A 6,911-nucleotide genomic window follows, 5' to 3' on the forward strand; every position below is an offset into this window, starting at 1 on the left:
TGCGCTGTTAGTGTTGCAGCCGTAGTATTCAGTGGCTGTGCTCTTGATGCAACAGATGCTTCTCGAGTTGAGCGCACGAGTGCTGTCGTTGGTGGCGCTGTGGCAGGGTGTAACTCCCAGATTACCGAGGCTATCGGTGAGGACGATGACAGTGTTGCGTCCTCAGACTCCGAGCGCTTGGTAATTGATGAGGACCCCAAGATAGTGCACGTGGGTGGTAGGGATTTTCCGGCCTCTGTTGCTAAACGTATGCGTGTGTCCTCGGACGGCTCCGAAGTGCATGATGACTCTCAAATGGACGATGAGTCCTAGTGTTCAACACGCTGCATTTCCTTTCCTTTTAATGTCTCTGTTCAGTCTTGCAACCTTAAACGTGCGGGGGTTTAGCAGGGAGGCCAAGCAGGTGGAGGTTGTCGATTGGGCAAAGTTGGCGGGTGCGGACATTATCCTTCTTCAAGAGACTGGTTGCCTTTCCGGGCTGCGATCAAGTCCCTTGAAGATTCACATGGGCTCAGAGCTTTCTTCAGTCCTGGCTCGCCACACAGAGCAGACGTGGGTATTCTAGTGTTCCCGTCATTCCGGGGTACCGTCCGGTGGTTCGACACAGACACCAAAAGGTAGGGCTGTGGGGGTGGAGTTAGAGTACGGCAGGAGTGCTTTTCGGATTGTTAATGTTTACGCCCCTACCCATCGCAGTGAGCGCTCAGATTTCTTTCGCACAATTGATCCTTTTTTCTATGGTAACCAAAATCTACTCTTTGCGGGCGACTTCAACTGCACGATAGACCGACAGCACGGCAGACAAGCGAATAAAGAACTTGAGCGCTTAGTGAATTCTGTTGGTTTCATTGATGCTTGGTCGCACGTCAACGGGAATGCCTATGAATTCACCTGGGCTGATTCCCGGGGTCGCCACAGCCGATTGGACAGATTTTACGTCTCGCCAGGGCTGTCGGGTTTCATCACCCGCTGTATGACGCGACCTGCTGGGGATCTCACGGATCATATTGGTGTTCTGTTATCTTTATCTGGCCTGTTAAATTTTCGCTCTGGCTCCAGTTTTTGGCGCCTGAACGTGTCTTTGCTCAACGACCCCGAAATTAAAAACGACGTAAAAAATTGGCTTGCGGATGTTTGTTCCGCGCCCGATTTCGGGCCTAGTCACTGGGAGGCTGTAAAGCTGGATGCAGCACACCGTTTTCGGCATTGGGGCAGACAGCGCGCGCGTGAACACCAGCAGTGTAGAGATGCACTCAGGCAGGTGTTAGCTGTGCTTCGCCACCCTGACTCACGCAGTCCTGAATCTGCGTCCGATATCGAGGACGTGCGGAGGCGCCTAACGTCTCTGCGAATGCAGTCCTGGCGCAAATTTGTTGCGCAACGCAATGTGGTGCGCTGGTGCCGGGAGGCATATTGCTCCCGTGTGTTACTCAAGCGCTATGTGGCAGAAAATCCTGACTTCGGAATTACTGAGCTCCGGTCAGCTGACGGCTCAGTTCTGACTGATCCCGGTGACATTCAGGAAGCAATGCGTGAGCATTGCGCGGCCCTTTATCAGGAGTCACCTCACGACGAGCCTGTTGTCAGCCGAGAGTGCCCACTGCCAGCGAAACAAATGGAGCATGTTGACTCAGGGCCGCTCACGCGAAATGAAGTTTTTACGTCTGACTCCTCAATGACGAGCGGAAAGTGCCCTGGCATTGATGGCCTCCCACTTGAGTTTTACAAGCGCTTCTGGAGTGTGATTGGTTCTTGCATGACTCGGGTTTTTAACATCTGCTTAACCCAGGGGTTGCTATGGCCCAGCATGCAGAATGGTGTTGTTCTTCTGTGCAAAGACAAGTCTCGAACCCAGATGTTTATCGTCCGATTACTTTACTGACGAGCGATTATAAGATCTTAGCTAAAACTCTTCTATTGCGCGTTTCACCTCTGTTGGAGAAGGTGTTACATCCTTGCCAAGCATGTTCCGTCCCCGGCAGGTCCTCAGACCTTCATAGAATCGCTCTTCGTGATGACATCCACTGGATTAACAGTGGTCATGCCCCCGCTGTGCTGGCGTCATTCGATCAGTCCAAGGCATTCGATCGCGTGCGACACGCATACCTGTTCTCTCGGCTGAGGGCATATGGGTTCGCCGTTGCTTGGGTCAGGTATGTGGAAACGTTGTATAGGGGCGCTACAAGCGTTGTCTCTGTCGCTGGCGGACTGTCGTCCCCCTTTGATGTAACTTCTGGGGTCCGTCAAGGATGTCCCCTCTCTCCCGTCTTGTACACTATTGCCATCAACCCTCTACTCGAGAGACTGTGCTCACTTCCAGTTACATTGCCACTGCCCAATGGATGCCCCCACCTGTTTTTGCGTTCGCGGACGACATCTCTGTGATCGTTTCTCGCGAGTGTTCCCTAGGGCCCGTTTTGAATGCGTTTGAGGATTACGGAGCCGTTTCAGGGGCAAGACCGAATAGATCAAAAAGTGCAGCACTGTTTTTGAACCTCCAGCCTTCCTGCGGGGCTCCTTTCTGTGTTCCAGTGAGGCCAGAAGTCAAAATTCTTGGCGTGACTTTTGATTGCACTGGCATATCTACCGTAAATTGGCCACGAGTGTTTAATCGTTGCAGAGCAGTCCTGCGGCAGCTTAAGTTTGTTGATTTGCCCATCACTTTTCGCGCTCATCTGCTAGTGGCCTGGTACTACAGTCGCTTGTGGTTTTTAGGAGTCGTTGCCACACCGCCACCACTAATTCGTACTGCCATCACTAGGCACGCGTTCCGTTTCCTCTGGTAGCGGTTCGGCGGAGTGGGTCGCGAGGTCCCGCTTGCATCGTACACGTGACCGGGGCGGCTTAGCCTTGCCGGTGGTGCTCGACAAGTGCCTTGCACTTCAGTCGCGCGTTTATTTCGAGGCATGTCACACTCCCGAACACCCAACGTGTGCATTAGTTCAGTACTCTCTGGGATGTGCTACCAGGAGGTTCGTTGAGGGGCCTAGGTTTCGGCCTAGGTCCGAATCCCTGCCTCATCAATACAGTGCCTGTGTTGATGTTGTACGGCGTTTGCGACTCCAGCTTCCGGACGCTGACATCCAATTATGGGCTGTAAGCGATTTTCATACAGCTATCCGGGAGTTGGAGTCTGGTCCCCCAGTTCCTTCGGTGCCGACGAAGCTGTCTTGGCGTCGAATCACTGCGGGCTGGCTAGATGTCCGCCGCGCCAGTCTTCAGTGGAAGTTGGCCCACGTCGTTCTTCCTCTTCGCGAGCGACTACACCGTTTTCACATCTCTCGCTCTGACGGTTGCCCGTCTTGCGGGATGTGTGAAACCGCAGAGCACTGTTTCAGGCGTTGTCGTGTTCCTCTTTTGCTGTGGCGCAGAGTAACCCACATATTTCAGCTGTCGTCTGTCGCCTGGGCCACCGTACAGTTCCTGGAACCGTTGCCTGTTCCGCGCGTTCAGCGTAAACAATTTGCTTTATTAATCACCGAGATCAACTTTCAAATTTGGATCCGTCGTTGCCGGCTGGCTTTCGGTGGCCCAGACTTCGGAGACGCAGCTATATTTCAGGCTGTCAGGGCAGGGCTTCGTAGCCACATGGTCCGTGAGCAAGCACTGTATGGTCTTGTGGAGTGCTCTCGCCGCTGGCTGACGTCTACTCGCCTTTTCCGCCACGTTCAGAGTGAGTGGCAAATCATGTTCTAGCCAGCTCGCTAGGACCGTACTGCACTCTGCAGCGGCTCTCCCGTGTTTGGATTGTTCGCTTGGTATGGTTAGTACGAAAAGCACACTCACCTAGAGAGTGTTGTTATCTAGCTTGTAGGACTGTAACGTAAAGTTAGTGTCTGTCCAAAGGGGACTACCTCCATAGTTAGCTCTCCTGCTTGATGACAGTACACCGCCATGGACTCTAAGGTTCATGGAACCGTTGCCGGTTGCAGCAATGGATCGGAAACATTTCGCGTGTTTGATTGCGGAAATAAATTTCCAAATTTAGATACGCCGATGCCGGTTGGCCTTGGATGGCCCCGACAGTGGGAGCGTAGGTTTGTTTCAGGCAGTTCGTGCTGGACTACGGGAGCCGATAACCAGGGAACAGGCAATGCTCGGCCCAGTCAAGTGCTCCCGTCACTGGCTCTGCTCCTCTAACATCCTCCGCTATGATCAGGGTGAGTGGCACACTCTGTTCTAGCCAGTTTGCTAGTCTTGTACTGTCATTCGTCGCGACTTTCCCGTATATCATGGATTGTTCGCATGGTATGGCCCGTACAAACAGCAATCTCCCTTAGAAGCGTTGTTATCCTGCCTTTCAGCACAGTGGCCGTCCAATGGAAAGGAGCCTACCGCAATAGGTAGCTCTCCTGCTTGATGACAATACACATTTATGCATTTTGTTGCGTTAAAGGGACTCAGCCAAGATATGGTAGGTCTTCCACCATGATGCCAACACACACACACAGTATTACATTCGGTAAGCGTTAGGTCTTAGAACGTTCATTGTTTCCCTCATTTCTCCGCGTTTTTGGCCATATACCATTTTCTTAAAATTTGCAGGTCTCAACATGGAAATCATAAAATCCAACAAAGAAGGCGAAAAACTGTGTGCCGATGGGTACATGTACACGAAACACAAACCTGTTCCCTCAGGGAAGAGCACAAGGCTGTAGGGGAGCCCTGATATGCGGAGACGGGAACCACTAACTAAGTGTCTCTCACACCCATCCACCGAACACCAGCACCATCAACGTGGCGAAGGCGTGAAACGCAATGAAACGGCTAGCAACGTTGACAACAGAAAAGCCTGCAGCGATTGTGGCCGAAACAATTTCGTGTCTTACTCCTGAAGAAAAGGTAGCACTGAAAGGTGAAGACAGTTTAAAGCGCTGTATTCGTGTGCAGAGCGCGTCTACGTATACTCCTCAACCGGCCTCGCGGGCTTGTGATCGACGGCGAGTGGACACAAACGACTGGGCCAAAACCTCAACGCTTTCAAATTTTTGACAGTGGCGTCGATGCGGATAACCGAACGATTGTTTTTGCGGCACATAGTGGGCTCGAGCTCCTGAGCGACAGTACAACGTGGTTCCTGGATGGCAACTTTAGTGTAGCACCGAAGCTCTTCAAACAGCTATATTTCATCATAGTCCCACTTAGCAAAGGAGCAGTTCCTGTTGCGTACGCGTTGATGACGTCGAAGACGCAGGAAGCCTACGAAGAACTCCTCCGTGCCGTGATTGCGGAATGTAGTACCAGAGACATGACGCCTGCACCGGACGTTGTTGTAACGGATTTTGAAAAAGGCGCCATGAACGCCGTTAAAGCCATTCTCGGGGAGGACGCTCAAACGATGGGCTGTTTCTTTCACATGTGCCAAAGTACGTGGGCAAAAGTACGGCAGTAAGGACTAACCGCGAGGTACAAAGAAGACGACGTGTTTCGACACTTCATCGGAATGCTAGATGGCTTGGCGTTCCTTCCCGTGGCCGACGTCACAGCTGGAATGGCAGTCCTGAAGAGTCAAATCCCGGAAGGTGCTGAAGCGGTAGTGAGGTACTTTGATGAGACCTACGTCAGCGGGACATACCGACAGGTGGGAAGAGTGAACGAAAATCCCCGCATTCGGCGTACACCTCCATTGTTCCCGCCTGAGATATGGAATGTGCATGGTGTTACACTGCAGGGAGGCGATAGGACAAACAATCATGCAGAGGCATGAAATAGGAGGCACGGCACCTTGGTGGGTCATTCTCATCCAACCGTATGGCGAACGATAGAGGCATTGCGTCTAGAGCACTCCACCGTAGCAGGCAAAATAGCGCAGTTGGTAGCGGGTGCTCCCGCATCAAAAAGAAGAAAATCGACAACCTTGCAGCTCCAAGAGAGACTTCAACGTATCTGCCTAGAGTACGTAGAAGGAGCGAGGACACTGGAGAGCTTTCTGCGCGGGATTGGTCATATTGTTCGCTTGGGAATGTAGTTATGATGAAAGCTCTGCTGAGGCAATAAACATTTCATCCAACTATGCCTTTCTTGACTGGACATCAAACTCTCCACGACAAAGACGTCTCTTTTGCTTTCAAAAACCAGGATAGCGAAAGATATTTATCGCGTAAAATACACACCGGCACACAATACATTTACAACACTTTAAAATGTTGTGTGTGCCGGTGTATACAGTTTTACGCAAAAAAAAAAAAAAGACTGTTGCCGGCATTTGGACTGTTTCTGATAGCGAACAATGTTGTTCAAGATGGTCATCGGGCACGGTGTCATGACGCTGTGTTTCATTCATTATCTGCAATCACCCCATCGTTTTCTTTCGGGTCCGTTTTTTCCTTCCCTGCGACCGGGGACCATTTTTTCCGGGCCGTTTTTCCCGAGGCGATTTTTTCCGGGGCCATTTTTCCGGATCCCCCCATGAAGATATTTGCAGTCTTGGGTAAGTTACTTCTAAAAAGTAACTGAGTTACAGTTATAGTTACTTTCTTGGTCAAGTAACTAAGTTACAGTTGCAGTGCCTGAGAGAAACTAACTTAGTTACATTACAGTTACTTTTTATAAAAATGATCATGGTGATACAATTGTTAAAAACATACATTTATTTACATTTACTTAAGTGCGATAAAAGTATTATTGCACTTCATCAGAAGCTGTATAAGTCGATATATGGCTCTCCCACGGGGAAAAATACAACATGTGTACGCTACCTGGCGCAGCGCGGTGAAAAAGAACAGCATGGTGACACGCACGCGTTTCGTAGCATGTAGAGAGAGACATACACAAGGATAAGGAACTCGCCTCAAGATTATTTTTCAGGTTTGAAGTTGATGTCCTGTTTGCCGAGAACGTCTTATTCTATATCTTGCACTTTACAAATTAATTACTTTCGTCCTTCCATGATAAAAACTCGATGGTTGCTT

Source organism: Ornithodoros turicata, chromosome 1 (genome assembly GCF_037126465.1).
Source record: "Ornithodoros turicata isolate Travis chromosome 1, ASM3712646v1, whole genome shotgun sequence".
NCBI classification, from domain to species: domain Eukaryota; kingdom Metazoa; phylum Arthropoda; class Arachnida; order Ixodida; family Argasidae; genus Ornithodoros; species Ornithodoros turicata.